Source organism: Haemaphysalis longicornis, unplaced genomic scaffold (genome assembly GCF_048455015.1).
Source record: "Haemaphysalis longicornis isolate Haplotype H1 unplaced genomic scaffold, Haemaphysalis longicornis Haplotype H1 scaffold_4, whole genome shotgun sequence".
Classification (NCBI taxonomy): Eukaryota; Metazoa; Arthropoda; class Arachnida; order Ixodida; family Ixodidae; genus Haemaphysalis; species Haemaphysalis longicornis.
The window spans coordinates 11,679,839-11,694,312 of record NW_027526361.1 but is presented as its reverse complement, the minus strand read 5'-3'; positions in this window follow the sequence as shown (position 1 = coordinate 11,694,312).

Here is a 14,474-nt window from a genome sequence, read left to right as displayed (position 1 = left end):
TCGCGTTACCTTGCAATCAACAACGCCACTACTGGTGCAACAGCTGCACCACGGAACCTCGACGCGACTCCAGGAACACCGCGAATGCGTCGTGCACGTACGCGACGCCGCTGTGCCCCAGATGTCGTCAAGCGCTACCGCGCATGTAATGCTTGGCATAACGAGCACGACGTTATCGAAGCATATGACGATGACTTCTGCTAGCACAGTGCAAAGCAACGGCGGAACATGTAAATAAACAATTTCAAATTTGCATACAAATGCATAGTGATGTGTCCTTCAGCGCTCATATCATGCAGCTTCGCTATGGTTCAAGCCTTGCACGACTTAGTGCAAGTCTCGCCAGGCTTTGCTCCTCGACTCCTAAAATTCCCTGTATGTATTAAAGAGTCCCCTTTTCCCTTTTGTCCAAAATTATAGCTCAAAATTCCCAGAAAACGGGAAAATCCGTACGTTGCCGAAAGTTTCTGCGTGTATTAGCCCATCTTGAAAGCCATCGCCTGCTTACTGCATCGCAGGTGTTCCATTTGTACGTCTACTGTAGAACTTATTGCTATACACGTATCAAATACACGTATTGATAGCAATACACGTATTGGTACCCGCTCAGTACTGCTTCTCCCCATCGGCCGTATAGCGGTGCAGCGGCGGCGTGCAGCGGAGATACCTGGTGGGCACGTCACGTGAGGCGCCTGCTCCGGCTCCTCATCACGCTGGGCTGCCTGGTGGGCTGCGTGCTGCAGTTCTCCCAGGTCGCCCAGTCGTACTTCGACTACGCCTCTTCGGTGGTCACCTCGGACGTCGCTCGGCAGGGCATACTCTTCCCTTCGATCACCGCCTGCCTGGACGGATGGTACGCTCGTACGCTCTCTGTCACGAAAAGGGTAACGCCCCATATACGTAAAAGCGGTTCACCGTCTCAATTCCGGAATAAAAGCGGATCGTACACAGACACATTGTTCTTGACGATACCGCGAGTGGGAAATGTGCGCACCTGCCACGCCGCACACACCTACTGCTTGTCGAATCACGCTTTGAAGTTGCTGTTACGTATTTGAGGGCCCCAACTGAACATGAATTAAACGTTCTCAACTAATTATTTTTTCTCGAGTGAGAGTCGATGAAAGAACCTCCCAATGCGCATTAGTCATCGATAGAAGGTTTGAAATGGTGTGCCTTTTGCTTCTTTTTTGTAAGGACGAACAAGACAAGACTGTGCGAAGTCAGAGAAAAGTGCACCAGGAAATCTTTGGTAAGGGATTCAGCCTTTCATTTAATTTTATAACAGGGTCTTGAAAAAACTGAAGTTCCTTCAAGACCCCGTTACAGAGGTTTGACGGGTGGGCTATACATAAAGACAAGGAAGAGATGCTCCGTCGACCAGTGCTGCCAAGTTCCTTTTTTTTCTTTCAGAGGATTGTCGCGTCCAGTTTTATACAAACGTACGACCTCGAGCTGCGGGACCAGACGGCGTTCGATCCCCACGAGCTGTTGAGCTGCACGATGCGTTCGCGAGGAAGCTGTGCTTCCTTTGACTGCTCGCGCATGTACGTTGGCGGTGTGACTCAGCCGCTTATTCCACACCACAAACCGAACACCGCCTCCCGCACGAGACTAGATTCACACGCACGCACGCACGTAGAACACGTGGCACTCCATAAGTTTAGTATTTCTAGTCATTGGAGCCGGAGGAGGAGGAATAAACATCTATTACAGGGAAATGGAATGTGTATGGCGATGTGGCCAGCCTGCCATGCATGGGGAGAAGCCACGAGCCCTCTCCGGAAGTTGTCTCCTTGGAGGAAATAAGAGGAGTCAGAGTTCGAAGCTATGAGCACCGCCTCCGTGCAGGATGAAGCGGACGTTGTTTCGGAGACCCCTGCAGATGTGCTACACGTTGGACCTGAGCCAGCCTGCCGAGCTCAATGAAGAGGCGCTGAAGTGCAAGGAGCAGTGGAACTGGGGTATGGCGTCAGCGGCTCGCGCTCTATAGGGAATGAGGTGCACTGTACTTACTGAGCACTGGAGTCACTTGCATATATTGTGGCTCCACGTCTAGTCCGATTCAGGGTACCGTCTTAACATGTGACTTTATGGCACCTAAAGTCAAGCGGGCTGAAGCGATAAGTGCAGCGTTCTACGGAACTGTAGACTGTGCGTTGGGCTAAACGCCATAAAGCATTTTATGAGGAGAAAAACATCGCAGAAGAGGACGGGTCGGTGAAAGCAGGAACACCTCGAAGACTAAACTGGCAAAAAATAATATATTCCAATGAAACGTCTTAAATGAGTGCATTGCTTGTAGCGTAGCCTGTTTGTTTTAATGCCCAAGCACTTTGGTAGCATTCTTTCTGAAATTACCCAAATCCGAAACTTCGTGCGCCCATGAAAGTCTTCTTCCTGTATACGATTTCAACCAAACATTATCTTAAGGTTCCGTCTCTTCGGCGGATCGAAGCACGGGCAGTGGAGGCCGAAAATCGGCGCCGGAATGTTTCGAAGCAGTTCAAAGGCGAAGAATTGGGAGGCGCAGGAAGAAAGCTCCCTCTACATGTGGTTACCGCACTCGCGCTCCGCAGTTCCTCCATGCACAACCGCTGCTCTACTAGCATGTTTAAAAGTTCTTTGGGACGCAGGATCCCCGAAAGGCTTCTTGCGTCGATATTCCGATGTCGCCCCCTTTTCTTTTCAGTCATTATCGGCACCCGTGGCAAGAACATCTCGGCCGTAACAAACAACAAGAACACGAAGTAAACTCCCACCACTAATAGCACAGCTCGTACTTGGCAGCATGGTATATCTCAAAGCGGAACAAAAGTACACAAATGAACATTGCAGGGTTCTTTTGCTTTAAAATCACGTAGGATTGATTTGTAGGAAAACAAATGAAAAAAAAAAAGCGGTTAAAATGAGCTTTGAAGAGGTAGGAGACACAAACCTAACAAAACCAAAAGATGTCACCTCGATCCGAGAACAAAATAAAATAAATTGAAAATGGTTTTATTAAGGTGAATGCGAGTGATGGAGCGAGGAGGGGGTGGCGGCTTGATCGTATCTATTTTTTTTTAAATTAGTTTAGCCACCGCTTCGCAACCAACGAACGCACGCTAAACTTGACATCGTTCACACTCTTGTTCGGCTCTACGGGCACCACGACGAGCCCCGGTAACAGACGAAATACATGAACCCTCCATTTTCCCAAACTATATATTGCGAGATTATACCGGCAGTGGAGGTGATGGAGGCGATACGATGCACAAACACGAGGAGGTAAGGCCACGTAAGCCCGAACCTCCTCTCCACACTGCCGTCCTCTGTTGGCAGAACGGAGTACGCTATTTGAAGAAGTGGGGCAACAACGTTTGGTTGAGGGAAAAAAAGAACAGAAAAGAAAACTCCCTCGTGCGCCCGCAGCCCGCACAAGCCTCAATCGTGACGTGGCCCAGGCGACGTGGCTTCGTTTGACTTTATTCTACTTAATCATGCGTCCTCATTCACTTTGACCAAGGATGCTTCGCATGCGCTGACGCTCGTTCGAAAAAAAAAAAATGTACTAGTCATATCATACAGGCTCGTTTTGTCGAATGAGACTAACGACATCTCACGCCAGGTGTCTTTACGCGACTGATTTATTACCGTATTTTTGCGTATATGACTCGCCCCTGCATATAATCCGCACCCCCATTTTCAGCCCGCCGGAAAGAAAAGAAAATCCTCGCGTATTGCCCGCGCATTCTAAACCGGAAAGGCTGAATCAAAGCTACTGCTCAAGCAACACGTTACATAATATGTAGACAGAAGCTGTGCCGTGAAGCTGCACTAAAGGACAGAAGCTGTGCCCTGAAGCTGCACTAAAAGGAAAACCCCGCGTATAGTGCGCACTCCTACTTTTCCACTGAAATTTGCGCATTTTTGGTGCCGGTTATACGCGCGAAAATACGCTATATGCCTCACATCTCGAGAAAGATTGTCGAAGGGGTCTATTTTTTTGTTGTTGTTAATTCTCAACTGCTACACTTCTATGATTTACCATCATGAGGTCGGGGAGAAGCTACCCCACACAGGGTTGATGTCGTGCGTGAATGGTCCTTTAATGGGGGTCCACGGCCCTCAGTGTGTGCGGCAGGTCACTTCAAGGGTCAGGGAAGCCCTCCTCGGAGCTCTCTGACACCACCCCATTTTTTTCTTCTTTTTTCCAAACTTTGCGTGCAACGTAAAAATGTGATTTTGCTGCGTGACGTTTAACATCTCTGCGTAGCACCCGTATTAACGTCGGCTTTTTTTACAACATGCTGGTTGTGCGGAAAAGCCAAACAAACGTGGTGGTGGTGGTGGAGAAACATTTATTGAAGCGAAAGAGGTTCGCGCTTGAAAGCGGGAGAAGGCCTCAGTCCAGGGCCCCTGTGGCGGCTGCGGTTCTGCGTGCCCGGTCCACCAACTGTCGCTGGTCGTCAGGATCCGAACTGCACAGCGCAGCCTCCCACTGCTCGAGGGTGGGGGTGCGAATAAGGGGGGCTGCTGGTGTGTTTTGGCAAGCCCACGTGGTGTGGTACAATGTTGGATGTTCGCTACAGTGTGGGCATGTTGGTAGATATATTGTGGGGTGTATGATGTACAGGAAGCTAAGGTGGGGGTATGTGTTGGTCTGTAGTTGCCGCCAGGCTACAGCCTCCCCTCGGGTGAGCTGCTGGTGTGGGGGTGGGTAGGCACATCTGGCAAGGCGGTGGTGTTGCAGAAGTGCACGGTACTGCTGCTGGACAGGCTTTGGGTCACGGGGTGACTGGTGCGGTGCCCGGAGGGTGCATGCTCGGGCTGTAGCGTGTGCTCGCCAGGGTGTCGAACCGGAACCGGAACCGAACCGAAAACCGGAACCGAACCCGAATTTTTGCCCGGAACCGGAACTGAACCGGAACCATATTTTTTCCGCCATTTTGGAACTGAACCCGAACCGGAACAAATCGAAGGAACCGTTCCGAACCGGTTCCGGGGCCTCAAAAATGTGATTTCTAGTTTTCAATTTCGGTACCCTACCTTGCGTCTGAAGATATTTTGCCACTCGCCAGACATCACCATGAAATATTTTGCGTAGTCTGCAGTTCCCAAGGCCCACCATGTTCTCTTCTAATTATTGTCCTCAATTTAATGTAAAGTTGTCCGTATATACTATCAGTTTGCGTTAGGTACTGCCCATCTCTCCCAATTATCTTTTACATTTAGCATAACTTAGTTACAACACATATTACGAGGCAACATATCATGGAATATTCTTCATGGTTTCTATCTACATGGTGTTTAAAATCGTGTAAAGTTTTCAATGTGTAGTTACTTCGCATGCATCCGTGTCCGCTTGTGGAGGCCTTCAGGGACACCATCACCAATAAATCCATATCTTCCACTCATTCTAGTTTGAATGGGAAATTATATACAACAGCACTGAAACACTAACACTCGCAGTTCTCAAAATCAACGTCACTTTTTCTTGTATACAGTGCCGTTGTGTCCTTTGGTTACTGCTCTAAGAGAACATGAGATATAAAAAATGGGGAATCCTAATTTCCCCACTTTTAAAGTATATTTGATAGCATCTTCATGTTATCTTGAATCTGCTCAACCTTAAACTTAAGAGGCGGATGGATTGAAGTCGATTAGTGCGGGTTAGCGGGTAGACTGGAGTGAATTAGTTAGGTGAGTGAATGAGCTAATGTGAATTAGTGGGACTGGTGTGTTAATTTGGATTAAAGGAATTAGCGGGTCAGTTAAGGCGGATTCGATGGTCGGACCAAACATGATTTTGTCACATGGCCAAAGACGACGCAGTTGTCTTCAAGGAAAACAAGTTTATTGGAGCGAACTTGTGCTCCCCTAACAACTCAAAAGAATACAGAGGCGCCGAAGCAGAAGTCAACAAATTGACTTGCGAAGGCGAGGATCGTCGAAAGGAATGCCGCGATGTCTGCTCTGCAGGCTTCTATCTTTCGGTGCGAGTGTTTCTGGAACCGTCGATTTACATCCAGAACATTGTAGATCAGAGAAGATTATTCTGGGCTAGTGACGTTAAGATGAAACAGTCTGCTTATCTGAATGAGATAGCCCTTGCGGCAAAAAAAAATAAAGAATGGAAGACGCGCTTCGTTTGGAACGCAAATAACACATCCGGGTGTGGTCCGGCAGTAAAAACAAAGAATAAATAAACAAACCCATGCATGGTTCGCGGCAATATCTTTTGGGTCCTTGGAATTTGGAAATTTTGCAGCGTTCTCCTTCTTGACCAATCAGGAAATTTTGTCAGGCACAAAGTAGCCACAGTTATATGACGACCTTCTGAAAGCTATAAAAGGTCTTTCTTTATGCCCGTATTGCGCTGTTATGTTGTTTCTATATTAAAATTGACATCTCGCACTAAAGTTAATAACGAATTGCTTAATGCATATTTTATATTCATCAAAGGGTTTTCAAAACGTGTGTATATATGAGGGGGGACAGTTGGAAAGAAACTAAACTGTAAGAAAAAAAGGGAGGAACGATCAACTGGTTTGGTGCAAGAGACGCCCGATAGCATTCTTCAATACCTTCTCTTTCTTTGTGTTACCGTTCTGCAGCCTCCCACAGGTGTAGCATCTCAACCACCGAACACAGCCCCCTCTAAGCTGAGGAAGCGGCGATAGCACGTGCGCTTAGCCAAAGCGGCGCCAAAACTCTCATAACAGACTGTTAGCAGGCGTGGCCCAACTTTGCCAACGGCCGATTGCATGTTACAACACTTCCGATGATCAATCAGAGGCCACCAACGAGACCAGTCACGATTGTATGGGCACCAGCTCATACTGATATCCCCGGCAAACAAGATCACCAACCTCGTGGGTCGAGATTTGACTCGCTTAGCCAGGGCTGATGAAGCCCGTCCCGAGTGCATGCATCCTGCAGTCAGAGACCAGGAAGTTACTCAGCACTATGGCCTTCCATAGAACGTATTCCTCCACGCACAAATACCTACCGATTAACCAGGAAAGATTACTCCGCACCCTGTGGGCATACCACAACACCAGACTTCACCTCTTTGGCAGGACACAACTCTCTCCATTTCGTTGCTTCTATGGAGAGCCTCGGAACCTCATACGCATAGTAGGCGGCTGCGACAAGTGTGCCGTAGATCCATCCAACCTCCACGTTTCCATAGAGAATTGGGAGACAGCCATGGCCAGCTCCGGCCTGGAAGATCAGTTGCTCTTGGTGGAAACGGCTGTCGATTCGACCCCCTCGATTGAGGACGCCTCTGTGAAACTTTGCCTCAATTTAATTAAACTTCATTCTCTCTCTCTCTCTCTCTCTCTCTCTCTCTCTCTCTCTCTCTCTCTCTCTCTCTCTCTCTCTCTCTCTCTCTCTCTCTCTCTCTCTCTCTCTCTCTCTCTCTCTCTCTTTGTCCAAGTGATCATTACTGCTGCTTGTGACTTCACTTGGCTATCATTTTTCCTAGATCCCAATCGCTATCACCGGTCGCTGAAGGGCCATTAGCAAGTTCCTATCTCCGCTGGTTCCCTATCGAATGCCGTCATATCTATACATGCCGTCTAATGAGTCTTTATAGCCATTCTTTCTTTCTAACTGCTCTCTTAGCAGATAAAAGATGAGCAGAAGGAAATTTCTCTAAATGCCACCTGCCACGCTTGGCAGTCGGCGCCACATACTCGCCACACTACCATACAAAGCATTTTGCAGGTACAGTTAAAGGAGCTTCAACACTTTAGATAAACACGCAGCGGTGGCTCAGTGGCTGAGGCGTTGCGCTGCTGAGCCCACAGACGCGGGTTCGATTCCCAGCCGTGGCGGCCGCTTTTCTGATGGAAGTGAAAAGCGAAAACGTCCGTCTGTCCGAAATTTCGGCGCATGTAAAGATCCCCAGGGGGTCAAAATTAATCCGAAGCCCTTCACTATGACGCACCTCGTCGTAGGCGTTGCATCGGCGCGTTAAATAAATAAATAAATAAATAAATAAATAAATAAATAAATAAATAAATAAATAAATAAATAAATAAATAAATAAATAAATAAATAAATAAATAAATAAATAAATAAATAAACACTTTCGATAAACGCTTTCACTCTTCTTCGCATTTGGAAGCACTGCGAAAACTATAGCTATTGCCAGCACAGAGCAACAGTGCGTGATATGCTCGTCGCTGCGGATACACCTTCCGTTTCTGCTTCGCTTTTGTGGCTTTTTTTAAGTGGCTATCAAATGCGTTCTATTCTGCAACTTAAGGAAAGCCAGCTAACAGCCGCTACACCGCTGTAATGACGTTATTCAGCGGTCGAAGAACGGGAGGACCGGGAAGGAGAGAAAAATATTTTCAGCAAGTTTCTATGTTGTCTGACGAGAAGAGAGCAGTGATTTTTGGCTGAGGCACCTTGCGACCCCGTAATCTAATGTGTTGGTTGACTACTTTCTGCAAGCACTCAAGATTTAGAAAAAAGTTGAAAAAAGTGTTGCAGGGTCGCTTTAGTTCGCCGAAGACAAAATATTTGGACAAACAAACCTTCATTATTACTTTGTTTTTATGCCGACTTGATAAGGAAACGATGATGATGATGAATACATCTTTATTTGTCAAGCTGGTGCAGATGTTAGGGCACCCGCCCGGTGGGGGGCTTCCCTATTCCAGGATACCCTGATCTCGGCTGGCGGTCCAAAAACGAGCACAAAAAATTAACAGAAAAAAACACGCCTACTTTTTTTTCTTCGAACCCGTTTGAACCCGTTTGAACCGGTTCGAACCGGTTCGAACCGGAACGGAATGGTGCTCTGGAACCGAACCCGAACCGAACCCGAAAGGCTTGAACCCGAACCCGAACCGAACCCAAAAAAATTCCGGTTCGACACCCTGGTGCTCGCTCATTTCCGTCAAGCCCTGCGTGACCTGGCGTCCATATTTGTACAGTTGGGTTTAGGGTGTCCCTGTGCTTTTTTAGTAGTCGGAGAGCGCATATTGAGATCCGACCGTTGCCGTAGTTTCTGCATGCCTGCTGGCAGTCTGTAATTATATGAAGTGGGCTATTCGAAGTTGGAGACGTCATCGCCAGTGCGATGGCCGTTTCTTCGGCTTCAACGATGTTTTTGGTTTTTACGGTCGCAGTGCGAATGACATCGCCCGAGCCGTCAATGACACTAACTGCTGTGGCTGGATGGGACGCGTAGTGGGCCGCGTCCGTGAAGCGCACATGCGGGTGGTCAGAGTACTTCCCTTGCAGGAATCGTACCCGTGCTTGTCTGCGCTGTACGTGATGCTCAGGATGCATGTTTCGCGGGATCGGAGCAACCCTGATGAGCGTGCGGATGTCCTGAGGAACAGTTTCCGGATGAGGGTGGCTGGCGTCCGCTATCCGGCAGCCTAGCTGCCTCAGCACCGTGCGACCGGTCGAAGTTTGTCTGAGCCGCTCTAGTTGGCTGACAAGGTGGGCATCAATGATCTCCCGCACCTTGTTGTGCACCCCGAGCGCTTCCAACTTGCTAGTGGCGGTGTGAGTAGGAAGGCCAATAACGGGTCATAGTTTCGGGGACTTGTATGTGCAAGGGGGAATTGCCTAACATTACGACACATACCAGCATAACAGTCAAACACCAAAGGCGGACGGACATTAAATAGGTTGACGGGCGACATTAGCTGCGAGTGCGAAGTGCTTGACAATATGACACGGATCAACAGTATTGACCGTGGTGTATCCCATCAATTTTGCAAGTTCTACAGGGGTCCACGGTGCCACTTGTGGTGCAGAACTACTACGTTGCGTCATTACATTCATCACTGCTAAAGTTATACCAGAGATTGCCACTAGTTGCTACAAAGTTGGCCTTTCCGGGTTAACCCCACCTCTCCCGGCGCAGAGCTGCGGCTGGAGTCCAAGGAGAACTTGAGCAACAGCATGGTGTTGATGCGGACGGACCTCGTGCCGCTCGTAGTGAAGGCGCCCTCCACAGCGCCTCTGGGAGCGCTCACGCAGATAGCGGCTCAGGCTGGCCGGGAGATCATCGTCAGCATGCAGCAGGTGAGCAGGGACGGCTGCTGGGACCACCAGCGGCTCCCTCTACCCGTTTGTCACAACACGCTGTGACAAGCTCGCCTTACTGTAGGGGGCTGGCGTATATCAGCCATGGACTGGGCACGGTGTTTCGTGTTGGTGTAAAGCCTGTTGGCTACCGTAGCGGCTATTAATTGTTCGGTGACACCTATCCCCGCGAACATGGGAAGTAACTGAACACTGAAAACCGAATGTAGACGAGGTACATTTAGGTGTACTACCGCGTTCAATATGACCCAGTACGCGAGAGCGCGCGCAGACTGCTCTGCGAGACAGTGGCCCCGATTTGCGTATCGCACCCGAGGGAAATTGAAAGTGTTTAACCGTGTCAATACCTTTACACGCCCCCTCGTACCCTGTACTTTACCTAATCGCCTTCGACGTCTGTTAAACCCATTCACAATTGCTAAAAGACTATTGATCCTGCCTCAATGGTGCCAACGTTTTCCGCGGGAAAATTTCGACGGTTAGGAAACTGAACCCCGTCAACGGGGATAAAATGCTATGCGATGTCGTTTGCGCTTCCGTCAAATGGGGGACACGCCACGGAAAGGAAATGGAAGAGCTCCCTTCCGTGGGTTGCTCAGGGAAGGTGAATCATACAGGTAACCAAAAGGTTAAATACACTTGTAATAAGTGATCGTTAGTCTAGCTTGAAAAATTATTCGACATGACTAGTATAAGTTTATTATCACGAGCTTCATCTCACGTATACGAAGAAGCGTCCTGGGACCAAACGAATGAGAGAGGACCCGTGGGTACGTAATAGAATGCAGTCAAACAGAGAACGGCCGAACGGTGTGTCTCACTTTCAGCAGCAGCAACATCGGATAGCCTGGTCAACGACCGCCGCGTTGCTCATGCGAGAAGCGGTGGCGCATGACACATTCACTTTTGTTGTTTGCTGTTTTGCTTAATTAAAGGGCGACCAAGTGGAGTTGACCGGATCTATGTGGTTTAAAACAATTCAAACGCAGTTATTGGCGCCCCTCGAGCCGACAGAGCAAGTCATCGTCCCTTAAGGCCCGTGGACCGAAAAAGCCGGCGTCCGGCGTCGCTAGCAGTTCATAAGCCCACTCAAAAAATGAAAGCACAAAGATATAGACCACGCGGGCATGGGCTGTGACGCCGGCGGAGAGAAGCGGTGCCTGCAGTGCGCGTCCTTCAAGAGCATCGCCAGAAAACGTGTACTCTTCATGAACTATCACCGCAGTAACGGCAGCCGCCGTACAAATAGCCATTAGAGTAATTATCCGGGTGCAAGCTTGATTGATGTTAGCACGGCGACCCAGCCCCTCTTTCGTTGGAATGCACGATGCTCACTGGCGCAATAGAAGCCCCCAGCGCACTGCGTCGCGGACTACTGCGCACGTCATTCCGAGTTCCACGCACCTTAAGACAAAAAGCTAGGGTATCCAGTGACGGCAAGGAGGAGGAGGAGGACGAATAAACGCTTATTTTCTTCTGGTCCAGGTAGCTGCGCATTTTCGCTGCTCGTGTGGCCCGCTGGATCAGCTTTTGTTGGTACTGCAAGTAAAAAAAAAACGGGCCTATTTTTAAATGTGTGCGAGAAATACTTCAAAATTTAGGCCACTGACTTTAAGCTTTGCTATTCTATTATGAAAATAAAATTACGCTAAAAGGACGGGATGTCATTACACAGCGCAGACTAACAAACTGAGTTGATTGCCACGCTCATACATACTACTATCAAGTACGCACGTGGAACCAAGAGAAATTTAAAATGCAAAACTAAAATCACAAAAAAACAAATAAAAAATAAATAAAAAACCCGCACAATTTCACAATGACACACATGCCGTCTCCACCAGATTACACCTCATCAAGAAACGCGATTTCTTTGCCCAACAACGATAGTGAAGCAACACTAATGCAAACATCACCCGCGCCCACAATTTCACGCGCCTCTATTATTTCTCGCGTGAGCGAGTCACGGCTACTAGCGAGCACCTTAGTTTTTTTTTTTTTTTCAAAAATGGAGCCCAGTTACAAAAAATTCCCCGCATTCCCCGAGGGGAAGAATGTGAAAGTGCGAATGCACGAGTTGAATTTGCGCGGTTCGGTAATGTTCGCGAAAGAGAGATCACACACACACACACAACTACAAAGAAAGAAAGATGCATTTATTCACAGACACCTATTTGTGTTGTCGTTGTACTTGATTGCTAGAGCGGATCTGAGCTTTGAAATTTCGTGTCAGTACTCCTTTAAGCGGGAGCATTAGCCCTTCTCACGCCCGATTCCTGGCCAATCCCCCACGTGGGTATGTGCCATGTCAGCGGCCAGGCAGCGCGCGCCCATCTCCCCCCGTTGCCGAGGAAGACGAGGAGATTCCTGGCCAATCCCCCACGTGGGTATGCTATGCGGACATCGCCTGTGGACGCAGGTTCAGGGTCGCTTAAGAAGTGCATTCGCACTTAACTGGCCAATCCCCCACGTGGGTATGTTATGCGGACATCGCCGGTGGACGCAGGTTCAGGGTCGCTTAAGAAGTGCATTGCACTTAATAACGGCAATGAGCGCCAAGATGTCTGATTATCGCGTTACTCACATTACTCTTGTGCTCACGGAGTCTATCATTAATACATCTGCCTGTTTGGCCGATGTAAAGTTTTTTGCAGGGCAACCGAACCAAGTAAACCAATCCCTCCGCGCAGGCAACAGACCTACTTTGGTGCGCAGTTTGTTAGTCTGCGCTCTGTGCTGTGTCTTCTTCTGTCGCCCCGTCATTTTAGCCCAATATTATTTTCATCATGTCAGACCAACTAGCGCGTCAGAGTGCTTTGATGAGAGAGAGAGAAATGAACGTTTAATGACAACGAACAGATTTGGTGCTAGATAGCAGGGGCACCAGCCCTGTGGGGGGAGTCCTTAGTACGGGATGCCCTGGTCCTGGCTGGCTGCCCGGGCTATAGCGACGACTTGTTGCGCCGCAATGTCCGAGCTGGTCAGCCGGTCCACCCACTGTTCTGCTTTGATGAACTTCGCTATTTTTTGCGAAGCACTGGCTTCGACCAAATTTTGTGATTAGCTTCACTGCCACGCGGTGGCTCAGTGGCTAAGGCGTTGTACTGCTAACCCCCGTTCCGGGCCGCGGCGGCCGCTTTTCTGATGGAGACGAAAGGCAAAAATGCCCGTGGGTTCGAGATTTCGGCGCACGTTAACGATCCTCAGGTGGTCAAAATTAATTCGGAGCCTTCCACTACGGCGCCTGACCGCCTGTGTAGCGTCGGCGCGTTAAACGTAAATCTATCAATCAATCAACCAACTTCACTGCCAAACTCTGTGTATGTGTTTGAAAATTTGCGCGCATAACCTCATTTTGTTACTATTTATTTATTTGTTCTATTTCACAAAGCGTCATTTTTTGTTTCTTCATATGTCATAGCAAGCTAACCTTGCTTCTACCATTAAATGCATTCTCTCTCTCTTTCTCTGGCTATACTGTATTATTAAACAACGTTGATTAAACCGTGATCTCTTATTTCCAGTTGATTCAGTGTTTAGTGAAAGCGGTTGTTTTTTTCGCTGCCTTGTGCTTGTCATGAGTCCTCGGAAAACCACTAGCAATGAATATCTTTTTAGATATAATTGGCAATTCGGTGCGTCATAGTGCGAAAGTAATGAAAAATAAATAAATAAATAAAGGCGTCTCTTACTGTTGCAGCACATGATAAAAAGACTTCCAGCTCCGTTTCAGTCCAACTGCCTCGACTACACCACCAGAGGCATTCAGGCCAACTTTATTGGATATCACACCCTAGAGGTAAGGCCCGCCCTCTATAGTGTTCCTCTTAAAAAACAGCGTATACAACGCGCGCGCACACACACACACAAACACACACACACACGCACGAACATATATATATATATATATATATATATATATATATATATATATATATATATATATATATATATATATATATATATATATATATATATATATATATATATATATATATATATATATATATATATATACCGTGCCCCCTATTTAACTGCTGCCGTCTTTTCTCTCCCTCTTCTTTTTCCAGTCCTGCATTCAGGAGTGTCAGATGAAGGTGGAAATGGCGGTGTGCGGGTGCATCACAGTTACACATGACTTTGCTGGTTTCGCTGCTCTCCCACTGTGCGTTGATCTTGCCAAAGGTAAGGAAGTGACTGCTTTGTGTTTCCCTGCTTCCATTGAAACGCTCCTTTTTCTTTCCCTTATGCGTAAGCAAAAGTGGTTTAAACCACGAAATTCCGCGCCAGGCGTTGTCTGAAGCCTCGGGAAGGCGAGCGGCCGAGGTGGTGGGAGGTCACAGAAGGAAACAGCGGAGAAGGGAGAGCGCACGTGATGTCACCACGTGCCACGGTAATGTGGCACGCGGCTT